Consider the following 18,347-nt stretch of genomic DNA (forward strand, 5'->3'; position numbering starts at 1 on the left):
CAGTGTTTTATTATGAACATCCAATTCAGTTTCACAAGAAAAGTTGCAAAAATGTTTATAAATGCTGTCAATTATAGTTCTTAGAAAGACTGAAAATCAGAATCGGCCAAAATTGGAATCAGCAGGTCAGCCCTGAAAAAAATCAGAAATCAGAATCGGCCAAAAAAATTGGAATCGGTGCATCATTATTTATTTCTTTTTGTTTTTGTTTTTATTATTATTTTTATAGAGATATTATTATTTGGTTGTTGATTTATGTGTGTGTGTTCGTGTGTGTGTTGTTTCATTGTGTGTATTTGTGCAGCTCAAGATGATGGAGAGATTCTCAGAGACTGCTGTCCAAAAGGAGTGAGTGTAAATAAAGCACTCTTTGACCAATGTTGGTCTCGTCTCACAGAGAGAGACGGCCAGCAAACTTTATTATACAGAATACAGTGATGGGTACTGTAGGCATCGCCAGAGTGGTGAACTGCATCCAGGGGCTTAAGGGTTATAACAGCAGCATGTCTATAAATTACATCATCATAATCAAGAACAGGGAGTAAAACAGTCGTTCATCTCCAGGAAGGATGCCCATAAAGTTGAAATTGGGATCTTCTAAAAGTGACGTGTTGAAACGCCATCTTGTGGGATGTTTGATATGTGCTTGAGTATTTATTAATAGTGAAACTGGAGAATGATCACTGATTATAATTGGATGGATAGTATTTAATTGAATATGTTGGGTGAATGTTTTGCATATGAGAAAAAAAGTCAACTCTGGAGTGAGATTGATGGAGGGGGGAGAAATATGTGTATTCCATCAGTGATGAGTTTCTTGTTCTCCAACTATCACCAAGTCCATAATCTTCCATGTATTGTTTTATTATTTCAGTGGAATGTCAGTTTCTTGAGCTGCCAGAGGTACTTGAACGCTCTATTGTGGGGTTGATAACAGTATTGAAGTCAGCAGCTAATATGATATTTGTTGAGTCATGTAGTAAGGAAAAGAAATTATGAAAGAAAGCGTCATCGTCACTGTTGGGCCTGTAGATGTTAGAGAGTGTGAATGTTGTTTGATTAATAGACGCATTAATAATGATAAACTTCCACGTACGTTGTGAAGTTAAGTGTTTGAATGATTACATGTTAAGTATGTCTTTGAATGAAAGGTGAGAGCGGAGATGGAGTGTGTGTGTGTGTGTGTGTGTGTGTGTGTGTGTGTGTGTGTGTGTGTAGGAGGAGTAGGAGAGAGACAGACAGGGATAGTATTGATGTTTGTTCATATCAACATTCTGTAATACAACATAAACTGCCAACATGTGACTGAATATCAATATCATGGCTGAAACAGAACATGAAGGACAAAGACTGTGACAAAAACATACACAATACATGAACAAAGGAAACAAGGGACACTGCTGAGAGCCTTACTGGGATCACAGTTTCCTTGAGCAGAGGAGCGGGTCGGGCAGGAGGTCTGTAATACTCTAAACAGAGTAATTATGATGTAAGAGTGATTATTCAATAATAATTATTCAATAATCAGACCTTATGGTTCATTTTGGTTTATTTTTTGGATCGTTTTTTTTTTTTCCTTCCTTTTTTTGCAGGTTATTTTCAGTTCATTTTATTATTTTTGTTAGTTCTGTTCATTTGGATTCATCTCAGTTGGTTTAGAAGAGGCATGGTGTGATTTTTCTGCTCCTGAATAACGGTCCGTCAATATGAAGTCTGTCGACTACCAGTGATGCACGTTTGTTGTTTTTCCTGTTTTCTTTAAAGATTTTTCCGGCGTTCGTTTATCTCTCGTGGGTATTGAGACAAAATGTGGTGCCTTTTAGTTCCTTTCCCTCGCTTTTGACCAGTTCCTTTTGCTGAATATGTTTGATTTTGGCTGTGATGGGTCTGGGTCTGTTGTCTGATCGTTTTCGGCGGCGGTGAACTCAGTGGAATGTGATGTTATGGACGGTGTCAGGTGGAAGTTTCACATGTGAGGTCATGAAGTTTTTTATCAGTGTTTCTGGGTTGTCAGGTGACTTTTTTGAGAAGATGAGGTTATCATGCATGGAACGGGTCTGTAAGTCCAGAATTGTTTCTTTCATCAATTTGTTCTCTTTTGCGACAGTGTGCATCTGATCAGTGAGTGTTTTTACGGAGGTCTGTAGGTCCTGGTTTGTTTTTTGAAGAGATACAATGATGCTGTGAGCAAATTCCAGGCTTCATTAACTTCTTCGTGTAACGAAACGAGCTGATCGAGTTTTTGGTAGAGTAATTGAACAGTCAGGAACAGTTGTTTGTCTGTTTGGAAAACTGAAGTTAACTTGGTGAGATCGACCCTCGGAGGTCTCAGGGAGTGATGGTCGTGCTGCAGTAGAGCGCCCAAGTCACGCCCCTTCCACAGATCTTGTTGTTAGTCGGGATGTTCCTGATGACTAATTTCCCTGTCAGTTAAACATAACATTTAATTTAGACTGGTCGACTAGTCTAATGTAGAGGGCTGGAAACTGATAAAGAAGTGGGAAAAGAAATAGTTAAAGAATGGGGAAAAAGTAGAAATAGTTGGAGAAAATAGATGAGAAGCACAGACACCCCTACGATCATTTTTTTTATTATCCTTTTTCATTTATTTTCATTAGTTTCATCGAGGACGATTTAGAGACTGAAGTCATTAGAATCAGAGACATTTCTGTTCCACAAGTGAAAAGAAAAAATGTTGTGAAAGTGAAGAATTATTGTTCCACATGTTCCACCAAAATCCAGCGAGGCTCTCTGAAGGTTTGATTATCTGTAGTTGTATAGATTAGATAGAGAACTTTATTGATCCCAATGAGAAAGTGCAGCAGCAAAGTTCCACATGAATCACATAAGAAACAACATAAAGACACTGTCACAGGCCGACTGTGAGACTGAGACACAAACAGGAGACACACAAACAAACACATGTTCTCAATGTGGAAAGTCAGTAGAAAACTCTTTACTTTTATCAACTTCATCATTTACTTTAAATGCAGTTTTGAAATGAACAGATTAAAAACTTCTGTGTCTCAGTTCTCATTCAGTCGAAGCTTCAAGTTTCCAACATTAATTATCTTTTTATAATTGTAGTAATTCTGACTGTTAAACCAACAGAAACTGATGAGAGAATTTATTTGAATTTTATGATGAAGGATGAATTCAGATTCAGAAATAATGACCAAAACTGTTGTTTCACAACAAAATAAATGATCAAACTCTTAAACAGTTTCCAAAATAAGATAAAGATCCACTTGATGGTTAAAAAAGAATAATTATATAATGTTGAAGAAGAATCTCTAAATATTCATTAGATATGTAAATGTGTAAAAAAGAAGTACAAGTAAAAGTCCACTTGAGTAAAAGTACACAAGTATCAGAGTTACTCATGTTTTGTTGTAATATGAAAGTAATTAGTTACTATATGTGTCTGATAAATGTAGGAGAGTAAAAAGTAAAAACAAAAATACCAGAAGAAGTATAAAGTAGGGTTAAATGTAAATACTCATGTAAAGTACATCAGATTTGTAGTTTTCCAGCTCAGTGAATCAAAGTTATCTGAGCTGCATGTTAAGATGAAAGGATGGACAGACAGATGGACTGTATTGATGACAGATTGAGAAATTCCTGAAACTGTGATAAAGTAAAGACGTGTTTCTAAGACGTAATCCAGAGTCCATGGTGTCCTGGGCTCAGTGTGTAGAGAACCTCGGCTGTAGACAGATTGTCACACACATTTGCAGATGTCAGACACAGCAGCAGTTTAACAACAGTCACATGTAAACAGGCTGAAGTGGAGGTGGCAGGACAGTGATTCAAACAGTCTTCATACTGATGAGCAGCACGTCTCAGAAACAGGACCATGCTACAACATCACCCTCCTCACTACTGTGAGCAAAACCAAAACCAACCTCTGAGCTGTGAAGACAAGCAGGAGGAAACTGGACATAAGATCCAAGCTGACATCACTGTTCCTGCTGAGATTCATCCCAGTGGGGTTTGAATCTGCAGGAACATCAACACCTTTAGTTGTTCTTTGTGTGGACTGTGAGCTCCAATCTGCTGTTTATCATCTGCACTTACATTCTCACTCTGACACTAACTTTATCTTCTCTGTTTCTGGGTTCTCCACTGGATTCTTTGTTGGTGCTGCAGATGGTTGGGAAGGCTTCAAGAGGTGGTTCTGTTGGTTGTGCTGTAGCCTCTGCAACTGTTGAAAGAAACGTAAGTTTAAATAATTTATTTTATCAACATATTTATGATGAACAGACAACACAAGACATTCTTTTTATTTCTCATGTTTAGAGTCTTGACAGATGTTTTATTTTCTCATTAGGATCAAGTCATTTTGGAATTTTCTTGAATAAAACTGTTTTCTTTCCTGCAGATTCACAGACGGAAACAAATGGAAATCAAGATGAACTAGTCGAGCTGAACAGGAACCATGATACAAGTGCAGTGTAGAAGTTAAATCTTTTAAAAGTCAATCTGAGTTTTAAACTCTGCTGGATTTTTTCTGCTCTTCACTTATTTCAGTCAGTTTAAGTGTTAAACCTGGTTTTAAGGTTAAAGTTAAACTTAGTTTCAGGTTGAGGTTTGGATTCTGGTTGTGTTGAGGCAGACAGTTGTGATGCTGAAAATGAAGGTTGTTTCAGTGATTAATATGCATGAAGCTCATCCTGCTTTCATATGGAAACTGTCCCGTCACCACGACAACAATCTGTCCCTCAACTTAACCAAGTGTCTTCATATACTGTCCTCAGAATGAGATCACCTGTCAACATCATGGACAGTAAGACAACAGCACAGCTGCCCCCTGAAATACTGAGCTAACTAACAATAAATATATAAAAATATAGAGTCATTACCATTATCTCACAGCACTCAGTGTTTAATAAATCAAAACATGTGCAAATAGTGTCCAAGGAAAAATTCAGGACACAATAAATCAAAGAAAAAAAGACATGAGGACGTCATGATTGAATATAATGAGTGATTTAGCAGAATGGTCCAACATCCATGTAAATATTCAGTGTGGTGATGAGGTCGGTTCTGTTCAGGTACTTTGATTTTATCAGACAGATTGGAGTTAACAAGGTGACAACAGAAGAGAACAAGGGGCCTTTAATGCTGACAGAACTGATTATTAATCAATCATTCTGTTCAATGACTATTCAATCAATAGTTTGTCTTGAATTCTGATTCAACTCTTGTTCAACTTTAAGAGAAAAGTTTTTGACTAAACATATTTTTACTTTTATTGCTCATTAATGTTGTTGAGGACGACGATGACTTCTTGCTCTCTGTTCTGTGCTGATTTTATTTTTATATTTTTATTTTTAATTCTGATTAATTTATGCATCTTATTTTTAATCTTCTGTAAATGTAGATTCATTCTGATGTCAGGTCAAAATAAAACTGTCCTCTGGTCTGTTGTTGAGGACATTTAACTGAATAGATAATCCTGTCCACATGTTGAAGTGTCCTTTAAACCTTTAAAGGGACAGTCCCCCCTAAAAAATCAAAAATACATATTTCTGCTCTGGCCTGTAGTGTTATTTATCCATCAAGATAGTTTTGGTGTGAGTAGCAGAGTTTTGAAGATATCAGCCAAAGAGATGTCTGACTTCTCTGCAGTACAGTGGGACTAAATGACACTCAACTCAGACAGGCAAAAAAAAAGCATTTAAAAAAAAGAAACAGCGAATCTTTCCAGAAATGGAAGAAATGACCTGTTATTTTTGTTTGTTTGTTTGTTTTTTAAAGATAATCCACAGACCTTGTTTTGAGCAGTTTTATGTTTGAACTATTTTCATTTTTACTAGAAAAAAAAACAGGACCTGTTACTGTACAGGAAGTTGCATCTTTAGTTTGTGTCTTAAATTGTCTTTGTGTGATTTAAAAGTTAATTTGTCATCAATCCAGAGGCCAAAGTTTTTATAATGAGGGACTTTTTCAATCAAAGTACATCTGAAGTGCAGATTTGAAGCCTGTTGTTGATTTGTTTACCTCCAGAGAAAAACATAAACTCAGTTTTATCTGTATTTCAGACACGTTGAATGTTTTGAAGTTCACATTGTGACGTATTAAATGATCATTGTAGATGATCAGTGGATGATTGAATAAATACAAAAACATCAGACTTCACTGAACCAAAGACAGCTGTTACACTGGAGAATAATGCCATTATTCTGCAGCTGAAGTCAAATATAATGTGACTTGATTTTTAATTGTGTGTTTATATTTTCAGATTATTTGGGAAACGCCTGTCTTGTTTATTTCTTAAGGTAAACTGAGTTAAAACTAAACCAGTGAATCCTCCCTTCATGAAGGTTTAATGTTCAGTGAACCTGATAATCTGGACACTGAGTGTTTCCTCTTGTTTCCTGTGAGATTAAAGCTTCATGTGTGTTTATGTTGTTAACTGATTATATTCTTGTATCTTGTCATTTCAGGCAGCACTGAATCATTTTTATACTTTTATAAGCTTGAATAAAACATTTAAAACTTTTCATTGTCTCTGTGTTTTTATGTTTCTGTGTTCAAACTTTGATAAAAGAAATAAAAATGATTTTACTTTATTGGCTGGATTTTAAGACGATCCCTGTTTTGTAACAGTTGCTTTTTAAATAAAGATTTCTAGAGGATCAGAAACACTTTGAATGAAACAACATAGAAGATAAATCATCTTTACAACAAAACTTCTAACAAACAGTTTATCACACTAAAAGATGCATGAATGATAATTATAGCTGAACATTAATCACATAAATCATTTTGATCCTGATGATGCAGAAAGATTTTACATCTATTTAATATTTAGTATTTAGCTCCATTATTAGACAGTGATGGTGGAGAGATGTTACAAACATCTCCAGCTGGACTTGAAGCAGAGAGTTGTGGTTCATGTTTGACCTTTAACCTCTGAGCCTCAGAGCAGCTTCAGCTTTTATTCTCTTATTTGATCTCTGAATAACATGAGGAGACTTTTTAGACTGAATTAAATAAACAAATAAAACTACAGTTACCTCCTGTTGTCTGTTATTACAGAAAAATCTCCACACTTTAAACTGGCTGCAGGATTTCATCCAGATAAACTTTATCAGACATGAATTTTTTTTGTCCGTCACGTCTTCAGTCTCTACTTGTTCTTTTTATTTACAGTTATTTATAATTATTAAAAATACAAGAGAAAGTTTGTTTCATTGCTCTGACATCATTTTGAAGAATAAAGTTTATTGATTATCTATTTCATATCTTTGTCACTGAAAAAAATGTTGATGTATTTATTCTGTATCAGAGATTCTCACCTTGTTTTGCCTGGGAGCCACTTCATAAACAAATATTAATCATAGGGTTATTTATTAGATAAAATTAATAAACATGAGGCCCATAACTCATCTGTCTTTGAAATTCTTTATTTTCAAATTAACTGATTAATTAACTAAATTTATTGACAGATAAATCAGATATTTCACTGCATCCAACGCTTTATTAACTTTATTAAACATTAAACATAACTGGATCCTCCTCTATCATGTAATCACTGAAATGTTGATGATTCATAAACATGAACTGGTCATATCAGGGACAGAATTTATGAGATCAGAATTTCTCCTCAGCTGATAGCTGTCCTCTCAGCCTTCTCTGTTAATTTATCCCATCATACAACAGTGAGAGCTGCCCCTCCTTCCTGGAGAGAAACAATGTGAATCAATTTATTTTCACAGTGAATTAGAAAATGGTCAAACGGCCACCCAGAGTATCAACCAATGTATCAATATTGAAATATTTTTACTCCCTAATACTGGTATCAGCCCCAAAAATTCAGTATCCGTCAGGCCCTAATTTTGGTTTGCACTTCATGCACTTATGCAAAAAGGTGATTAAAAAATCAGAGGTGCAATGTGCTCTTGATGAGTTTGTTAATTTGTGTGATGAAGCAAAAGGTGTTCATGGTTCTTTGATGGGTTTGTTGCCTGATGATGAAAAAGACAAGTATGACATATGATTCAAAGCAAAAATGTTTGGTAATGATGAATTAATATCTGATGTGAAAAGATGGGTAAAATGTACTGAACAACATGCACTTAAGGGTGATGATAATGATGATGATGATGATGATGATGATGATGATGATGATGATGATGATGATGTGAATCCAAAAGACGGGGTTTCAAATGTTGCAAGCAAACACACAAGCAAAAAAAGTGCATGCAATGGAAAATCAAGCACTATGTCCTCTGCAAGAGTCAAAGCAGAGGCAGACAGAGCTGCACTGCCTGCCCGTGTTGCAGCTTTAAAGAAAACACATGCTTTGGAGGAACAACAGCAACAACTGAAAAGGAAGAGAAACTCTGCTAGCAGCATGCAATGAATTCCTACCTGCAAAGGGAAAAAAGAAAGGAAGCAACTGCAAACAAGCTAAATCCTTTGGCAAAGTACAAACCTGAAAATCAGAACAAACTGCAGCAGAGTAAGAACTGGACACTACCAACAACTTATCCAGCAACAACTGTTATGCAGCCTCGGGAGGCTAGTCAGCACCAAACGGCTGAATCAAAGCAGCAGACCGACTCACAAATGCAGGGTTACCCTCACAACACGCAAGTGATGCACAGTCTCAATTTTTGCAACCCTCTTTGCATCATGTTAAACCAGTGGATGAAAGGCAGCATCCCCTGCTCACTGCCCAGTCTATGGATGAAATACAGCCTCCTCTTTTCAATTCTCAGCCAGTGGATGAAAACAGTTTGGAGATATTTGTGCCATAATGCAAAGGCAAAATGAAATTACAGCAGCTCTTGTCCAACGAGAATGTTTAATGGTGTTGTCAGCAAGAGACATTCTGATATTTGATGGGGATGAATATAAAATCTCCACTGCAGACAGTGAAGGTGCTAAAGAGCCAGTAGCGTGCAACGTCACAGAATCCCATAAAACTTGTGGTCATACAGGGGCCGGAAGTGATCGCTGTCTTCTTTCCATCCTGCCAGTCCAGGTCAAATCCATCAAAGGAGACTGGAGAGTGCAAACATATGCCTCTTTGGGAGGACATGTTGAGCGAGCAGTACAACCATGATCTCAGTGAGAGCGCTGCAGAGGAGAAGGGGCTGTCAAGAGAAGACATCAAGTTCATGGAAACTGTGGAAAATTCTGCAACGCTTGAGGCTGGACACTATGGCCTGACATTGCCCTTTAGAAAGGACAATGTGTCTCTGCCCAGCAACTTCTCTGTGGTGAAGCAAAGGACACTTATCCTGAAGAGGAAGTTCCTGAGCAGCACCTCAGTGGCTTTAAGTTGTAGGCTGAGCCGCTATATTCATTAAATCATTAATACAAACAAAATCATAGAGCCAGGAAGAATCTTTAAATAAGAGAACAGATCACACGTCTTCACAGCTCGCTCACTTCATGAGTCAGATATGTACTGTTTTATTTAATTATCAAATATAATGAATCAAGGATCAGACTGAGTGAAAATGGCATTTTACTAAAATTATCATTAAATTTATTATATATAATTCCCTTGATTTTTTCATTTTGTTTTTGTGAACAACAAACAGTAAATTTTCCCAACAGACCAAATTCAGGGTCAGAATTATCAACAACATATCAGAATATGTCTTGAACAGCCAGATAATGAACACAGTGGTGCATGCTGGGAGGTTTCCAGCTGGTAAGTAACTCATTCTTGAGAATTGGGACAAAAGCAGGTTTTGATTTTAACTCTTCAGTTATGCGAGAAATATATTTTAAAAGATCAAACCTTTGGCTAGTAAACATTATAATGGGCAAACCTATTAATCAATTTTCAACAAAATGTTCAATTTTTTAATTTCACAGCAGAGTCGTAGTGAGATTTTTTAAAGTGCCTCAGAGTCTCTTAATGTGAATCAAAATACACATTTTTAAACCATAATTCTTATTTATCTTTGATTTAGAATATGGAGTTGACATGTTATGGTTGAGACACATCTGATAACAATATAATTTAATGAATTTGTCTACAAATTTAAAGTTTAAAGGTGTTTAAGCAGCATTCAGGCCTTTTTTAAAACCAGGAAGTGAGACAGGGGTCCTTAGGGTACAGCTGACCCTTTTTATGCCTGATTAAATCATGTTTTTGTAAAAGTCTGACAGAGTTGACCAGAAATCTTGGACCTAAAAGGACAAAATTATGATTTTAAAAAATCTATTTTGGCACAAATATGATTTATAATAGCACTTGTTTACACCTGTGTTATCAGTATTGTTAGTTTTAGGATTGGAAGACTTTCAACACATTTTTAAATTGTTGGACGTTGTCAACTCATGTCTGGAACAAGTGTGTTTTCTGGCACGGATCAAATTTAGAAATTAGAAAAATTGAAGCAAACCAAAACATTTCAAAAATTACATATATTTCATATATTTGCTTTCAATTATTTTCACCAAAAGAAGAATGGGTGAGGTATATTTGCAGCTCCAGAGCACAGGTTTGCTAACTGCTCCTCTCTTCTGTTGAACTTCAGCGTCATTCAATCAGTTTGTCTAAGCAGCAATATCCGATCATATTTTGATGATATAACTTCATCTGAGGGTAAATTTGTGCCAAACACCAAAGCAGCATCTTTCCTCAAGCTGGGGAACACAAATGTGGATCTGACAGGATGTCATGAGATTCACTTACATTTAACCAAAAACTGTAATTAACAGTTGTACAGTTTATTTGTTTATTTATTTGTTTATTTATTTTACCACGGTTCAAACCTGGGGATAAAAATGTGTTACAGTTCCAGAGGTTTCGCTGTACAGAACTGTGTAACTTGATGCTACAAAAGCATCTGATGAGGTAAAATACTTTTATAAAAATGATTTGACCCAATTATCTGATGTCATTTTATGGTAACGGTATAAAGTTAACCTAATGTAAAATAAAATGACGTTTGCTACAAGGGGAAAAAAAATGATCATTTATTATTGTTAATGACACATGTCATTATATCTCTTTGTATATAAACTGGAATATGCCCAAACAATGCTTTATTAATTACTTATTGATAAAGGCAGTGAAGCAAAGATCATAATTTTACATTTTTTATTAAATAAACTCACATCTTATTATTTTGTGCAAATTTTGTATTTGCAGGTCTGAATTCATTATAAAAAAAAAAAACCAGACTTGTTTAGAACTGACTGTGTACATCCAACAATACATTATTCTGTATCTAATTGTATGAATAACTGTTAATACTAAAAACCTCTGTAAGCTTGAGAGGTACGCTTTGCAAAATATTTATCTAAATCTTTTCTTCATTTTATGAACTTTACGCCCCCCGGCGTAAAGTTTGATATAAAAAAAAAGAAAAAAGAAAAAAAAAGTTATTCCATCACTGTGCCCAAAGAGAGGAGGTGAGCGTCAGACCTCATCGGTCACGTAATTTCTCAGAAACGAAGTGTGCAGGGAGCAGCGCGGGGTTGCCAGGTCTATGATTTTCCCGCAGAATTGTCCTATTTTTTAAAATGTTGTAGCTTTATGAAAATCTCGTCTACTTGTTGGGTGGACCTACTTTGCATGCAAATTCAATCAGTAGTGACTATAAATAGAAAGACGTTTTTAATGAAATTATTTTATTCATAACCAAATCCTACCAAACTGACACAAGATAAGCACGTATTCACACAGACCTGGCAACCCTGGAGCAGCGCTACAGCCCACTGACAGCCACAGACGTTAGACGGACTGAAGTTCATGATAACATGATGGAAATAAGACTTAAATTAACGTTTTTGGAGAATCTGTTCCTGTGTTTGTGTCTGCTGACTGGACTCGGACAAGCAAACGGTAAGAAATTTTCACTTTACAGTTACGTAGCGTTAATCTGTCAGTGATAAATAGAAAACGTCTCTCATATTCATAATAATAATAATTCAAATTAGTTTCACTTTAAAAAAAACATATCTGTGTATTAATCCAGATTATTCTATAACAGCATCTGATCCTCCACATACAGAGTCCTCCTGGTTCATTTGGTATTTATCATAATGTGAATTTGAACTAAACCGAAAGTGTGCGTTATCTGATTAACATGGGTGGAAACAAGAACTCAGGGAAGTTTACACCCAAGAAAACACAACTTTAAAGGTTTAGATAAAAAAAAGACATTACAAACAGCGTTTCAACGTTGATTTTCACGTTGAAAACTGCGGTTGATAATAATGATAACAATAACAATAGTAATAAAAGCTGCAAGCAGCGATGAACGGGCCCTCGCACCCCCGCGCCACAGCCGCCCCGGGCGGAGCTACGCGTCAATTTTCACCGCGACTGATGCGACCGCCAAAAAGGCAATTCATATGGAGGAATAATCGGAAAAATAATAATAATAATAATTCTTGCGATTTCAATAGGGTCCTCGCACCGCGGTGCTCGGGCCCTAATAATAATAATAACTTTATTTGTATAGCACTTTTCATACAAAAGGAATTGTAGCACAAAGTGCTTTACAATCATAGAAAGGAGAATACCCCCCCCCACACACACACACACACCCACCCACCCACACACACACACACACACACACACAGGATCACACAAACCCAGAAGTATCTCATGTTACATCATGATACTAAGGAAACGCCATCTTGAATTAAAAAGAAATGAGATGAGGAAACACAGGAGATAAATTTTAAATATTAAAACAATAAAAGTATATATAATAATAAAAACAGGAATAAATAAATAAATAAATAAATAAAATAAAGTATTTGACAAATATAAAATAGAATAAAATAAATAAAATATCTAAAAATTGATCAAATTAAAAAGTTAGTTAAAAGCCAGACTAAAAAGGTGGGTCTTAAGTTTGCTTTTAAAAATATTAATATTACATGTCGTTCTCAGATCTTCAGGTAGGCTATTCCATAAACGGGGGTCAGAGTAATAAAAAGATGCCCCACCGTATGTTTTAGTTTTAACTTTGGGCACTGTTAAAAGGCCACTTCCAGTAGACCTGAGGGCTCTGCTGGGTTCATATGGTAAAAGCAAGTTAGATAAATAAGAAGGGGCAAGACCATTAAGAGCTTTATAAACCAATAAAAGAATTTTAAAAATCAATTCCAAAACGTACAGGAAGCCAATGCAGAGACTTTAAAATCGGTGTAATGTGAGCTCTCTTTCTGGTCTTTGTCAGCATTCGAGCGGCTGAGTTTTGGAGTAATTGTAGTAGTAAAGAAGAGCATTGCAGTAATCCATCCTGCAGGTAATAAAAGCATGAATAAGTGTCTCTGCATTGGCTTGAGAGAGAAACTGTCTTTAAATGATGAAATGCCTTTCTTGTGACGTCCTTTATATGAGCCTCAAAGTTCAGTTCTGCATCAAATATTACACCAAGATTTTTGACTTGTTGACACGGACTAAAAGAGAGGGCCTGTAGTTTGCCAGCCATACAAAAAAGAAAATCAGGGATCAATATGGAGCAGGAGGCTGCAACATATGAATGAGGACGCCACACCAAACAGGAAACAGTTTACCCACAAAGCCAAAGTACTGAACAAAACACAGACATAAACTAAAGGGAAGCAAAAGGGGTCTGGAGACCCCAGACAAAAAGAAGAAAAGGAGGGAAGACGCTGGGTCAACCATGCAGTGGGCCGTCCCTCCCAGCGTCTCCCCCTAAACTACCTAAAACAGAAACTAAAGTAAACAAAAGACACAAATAACTAAACTACCAGCAGTCTCCAGCCCAAACTAACACAACAACCTTTATATAAAAACGTTTTTCAAAATGTGTGAATCGCAGACGTCCTTCAGACTACAGTCATGAATGTTCTCAAAAAAAGTTGAGGCTGATGGGTCCAGTAGTACGTGACATTAGACTGCTGACCTCACACACACACACACACACACACTGAATAAAATGAATTAAACTGAATCTTCTCCTGGTGTTAGCTGAACAGTTTCCACAGTTAAATATAATTTGTAAAAGCACAATAAGAAAAACTGTTTAACCTGATTAACTGTGATCTTAAAATACGTCTGAACAAACATGAGACGTAACCAAATATAATATGAGAGAGGAGAAATCTGACTACTGACTAAACTGCTCATAAACTGGTGTTTGAGTTATTGTGGTGGTCTGTAAATGTGTTAACTGACTTTCTTTCTAACCTGATGACTCTGCATGTGAACACACTGATTGTTTTTGTCTTTCAGTTTCAGTTGTCGTCAAAGTGACAGAAGGGAGTGAAGCTGATTTACCCTGTTTCATCAGACCCAAGAAGAACATTGCAGATCAGTACTTTAACTGGAGGAAAGTTGTTCAGAAAGATGTTAATCAGGAGGTCTTTGAGTGTGATAAAGGCACACAGGTCACTTCAAGTCAAGACGAGCAGTTCAGAGGACGAGTAACTTATTTTCCTGATCAACTGCAGTTCGGTGACGCCTCCATAAGGATCAGAGATACAAAGGAGTCTGACAGTGGAAACTACACCTGTCATTTTCCTCATCTTCAGCCTGAACAGATATTCTACATTAAACTTGTTGTTGGTGAGTTCTTCCATGAAACAGTTATAAAGTCACCTGTTCATTTCACAGACAGACTGGTTCAAGTGTCCCAGATGGACTCAAGTTAAATTCTCATCAAATAATCAGAACAACACATCTGGACGAGGCCCTGCCCCGAGGACGAGGGCTGCAGATGAGCTTCAGCTAGAAGACACATAAACATTAAATCTGTTGAATTTATTTTTCCTGTCTGACAGCGTTTATCTGTTTCAACTGTTAAACAAACAAACAGATAAACTGATGGATCATTTATGGACCAAAACAACAAATCAATCATGAAAATGATTGTAGTTGCAGCCCAAGTCAAGATGCCAGAATTTAAAACTTCAATACATTAGCAGTATACAAAAAACAATAATCAATATCTCTTTTGATACCACAGCAAAAATGGCTTCAACACACTTATTATTATTATTATTATTATTATTATTATTATTATCATTATTATTATTATCATCATCATCATCATCATCATCATCATCATCATCATCATCATCATCATCACTGATTATGTTAGTATATATATATGGTATATGGTCCACACAAAAACTGAACTCTGATGATGAAAGTTTAATATTTTTCTATTTCTATTTTCCCTCAGTTGAAAACCAACACTGACTGTCTGTGACCTTTGACCCCTCAGGCAGCACTGCATTAAAAACTGCATTAAAAACCCTCATCATTGTATAAAGGACACTACATGGACTCAGGAACACTTTGGAAAACCATTGTCAGTAAACACAGTTTGTCTCTGCATCTACAAATGAAAGTTAAGACTCTACCATGAAAAGAGAAAGACACATATCAACAACATCCAGAAACACTGCAGACTTCTCTGGACCTGAACGCATCTGAGACGAACAGTGCAGTAAAAATTCACCAATACTGTTTCTCTGAACTGTCTCTTTAAACAAGTCACACACGTCTAGGAGACTCTATGTGATCTCCTTTTTATAAATAATGTAATATCAAAGTAATTTCACTTTCATTCATTGAACCTCTGCTGGATCTGTTTGGACCCCCTGGGGAGGCCCACCTCCCACTTTGAAAACTTCTGTCTCAGACTGTTTCTTGGCACTGAGTGTTTACCAGGCAGTTTAACAGGTTAAACAGATGAGATATAACATGTTAATTAGTTTTACATGAGTTTTACTGTGGATGTTTTTTGTTCAGCAGACACAGACTTGTTTCCCTGTTTACAGTTGTTGTGCTAAGCTAAGCTAACTGAGTCTAGTTTTATATTTAACGTACAGATAAGAGAGTGATATAAATTTCCTCATCTGACTCTCTATCATGAAATGAATAAGTATAAATCCCATCATGTCTATTCTGAGTCCTGCATGTGAGTTGTTATAAATCTGGTTTCATATGTGAGAACTTCCAGCTGGTTTAGAAAGTTCTGAGTTAACAAGAGAAGTTGATGATCAGCTTTGTGAGTCTCCACAACAACAGTGTTAGTCGTAGTAAAGCCAGATAACTCAAAGATGTCCTGATTATCTGAACTTACTTCTTGAGACAGGCCTCTGATGGATCTGTGTTACAGATATTGATCATGATTGATCGTCTTCTGGAGGCAGTTGTATCGTTCAGGATCAGTGGATTGGTGACTCTCTCACAGCAGGGTAGTAAGGAGGCTCTGACAGATGTGTTTTCTGACTCTTTGACTGTAACCCATCCAGGACCGACACAAACCAGTCTCATGTGTAAATGTGCTGCCAACTTCAGATGGTTTGTCAAATCTGAGACGTCTTTTAAATCAGTCTAATAAACAGTCACACGTTTCAGTTTTTTCCCAGTATCACCTGCATGTTAACTTGATATCAAACAAGAACTCTGACATTATTATGTTTCTGTTTTTCCTTTCAGATTGTATCATAAAAGACCGATGGGAGGAAAACATCCGAGGTGAGTCCTGATTGTTGTTGTGTCACTTCCTGCCTCTCATAGATTCATTAATAGAACTGAGTGTTACAATCACTAATCCCTCATTGTGAGTGTGTGAATTGGCTCCACAGGTCTGATGTCAGTCAGAAAAACTTCAATCTTAATTCAAACTGAAGATAATTAAATGTGTCTGAATCACTGTGCTGAACTGACTGGGATCATTCTTCTGTGTGTTGGACTGATTACACATCACTTACAAACCAGAGACTTTTACAATAAAGAAACATGTTTTTACTTTCTGTAAATTTAAATGATACAGACAAGAAGGTTTTTAAAATGTAACAACGGTGACTAGAAATTATATTTTATGTGTATTTTCAACAAGTGTGTGACACGTCTGGATGGACAATATGGTTTATGAATAACATCTCAATATTTATAGACTTTTCTGTGACATACAGTATTTATCTCGATATATACAGATCTACAGCTCTAATTGTTAAACAGTGCAAACGTGAAGTTGGTATAGAATATGATGCAGTTTTTAATAAATAGTCATCCATTATGAAGATATAAAGGTAAATAATAGAAGAACTAGAGCATCATATTAAGTTCAGAAAACTAAACCACTTAATTGTAATTCAGCCTTTAAAACCAGGAAAAGACAAAACTTCTGTTACATCATCATATAATGATCCAAAATCTAAAACAATATCGAATCTCAAATCACAGCGTCAATATAATCTTGATATATTGTTCAGTTCCAGTTCCACCTAAAACATGAGTTACCTGCACTAAAATCAATGCAGTATATTGATCAGTGTGTATTTTATCTTTAATGATTCTTTGACGTGTAGAAAACCACATTACAAACTACATCCACTCAGTTACCAGTTAATGAGGTTCACCTGTCAACAGCTCTGTAATAAATCCTACTGTCATCAAGTTATAATGTTCACTTTGGTTAAAACTATTTAAGAGAAAAGTTTATGGTCATTTTGGAGGCTGTAGTTTGAGCTGCTGCTGAATTTTATTAATAATAGTAACTTTATTTATTGCATCTTTTCAAAAGTTACAACGTGCAGAATATTAAAACAAAGTTTCAGTTAGAAAAGCAAGTATTTCAAATAAAAAATATGTAAAGTGAGTAAAACAGGCAGACGAATAAATGAATAACAACCAAAATAAAATAAATATAAAAGCATCTGAATCAGGAGTAGAATGAGTTAAAAGCAACTTTATACAAATGTGTGTTTATATGTTGTGTTGTTGTGTGTTTGTGTTTGTTTCACTCAGTTTTACCCTCATTGATTTATAATAATCTCTTTATTTGTTGTAAAAATAAAGTACACTCTGATGAAATCTGTCAAGATTTTAACACAAGTAGTTACACACCCTTAAAGACCCTGTTTCATTACATTACATTTTATTACAACAAGCAAAAAATGTCATGATTTATTTTAAAGACGATGTTTCTTCCACCATATTTAGAAGATTTGTCCAAACCTCAGTCACATTACAACATGTGACTGAGACATGAACTTTTCTGTTTCTCTCTGTCCCTGTTTTTCTCTTAAACATGCTGTAATCCACATACAAGAGATGTGATGAAGGAAAAACATCACAATATAACATGTAAAATGTCCCTGTTTGTTCTCTGTGTTCACAGGTGCATCTCCACAGCCATGCATCACGTCACTCAAACAAACAGATGACGAAGCAAAGCTTCAGTGTGACGTTCGACGTGTTTTTCCAAAACCTAAAGTCGAGTGGCAGGACAGTTCTGGAAACAACCTTACTGCTGAAGAAGTAAAGGTCACAGAGAGAGGAGGCAACTACGACATCATCCTCAAAACTACTGTGAACAAGACTGACAACTATCGCTGTGTCGTCACACAGGAGGAAATCTGCCATCAGATTT

At 36.0% G+C, this 18,347-nt stretch overlaps 2 long non-coding RNA genes across 2 annotated transcripts in view; one reads left to right on the forward strand and one right to left on the reverse strand.

The window, feature by feature from the left end:
* The first annotated feature begins 74 nt into the window (after window positions 1–74).
* On the forward strand, window positions 75–4,957 carry LOC146332318 (uncharacterized). Its single transcript, XR_014772226.1, has 2 exons — window positions 75–4,218; window positions 4,382–4,957. It is a non-coding gene; the product is annotated as an uncharacterized LOC146332318 (long non-coding RNA).
* Window positions 4,958–5,324: 367 nt separating this feature from the next.
* LOC146332319 (uncharacterized) overlaps window positions 5,325–18,347 on the reverse strand; it is a 56,313-nt gene continuing 43,290 nt past the window's right edge. Inside the window, exon 2 of the long non-coding RNA XR_014772234.1 lies at window positions 5,325–5,773. This is a non-coding gene — a long non-coding RNA (uncharacterized LOC146332319). The remainder of the gene's footprint in view (window positions 5,774–18,347) is intronic.

This window comes from Lutjanus erythropterus, chromosome 2 (genome assembly GCF_056507025.1).
Source record: "Lutjanus erythropterus isolate fLutEry1 chromosome 2, fLutEry1.hap2, whole genome shotgun sequence".
NCBI lineage: Eukaryota > Metazoa > Chordata > Actinopteri > Lutjaniformes > Lutjanidae > Lutjanus > Lutjanus erythropterus.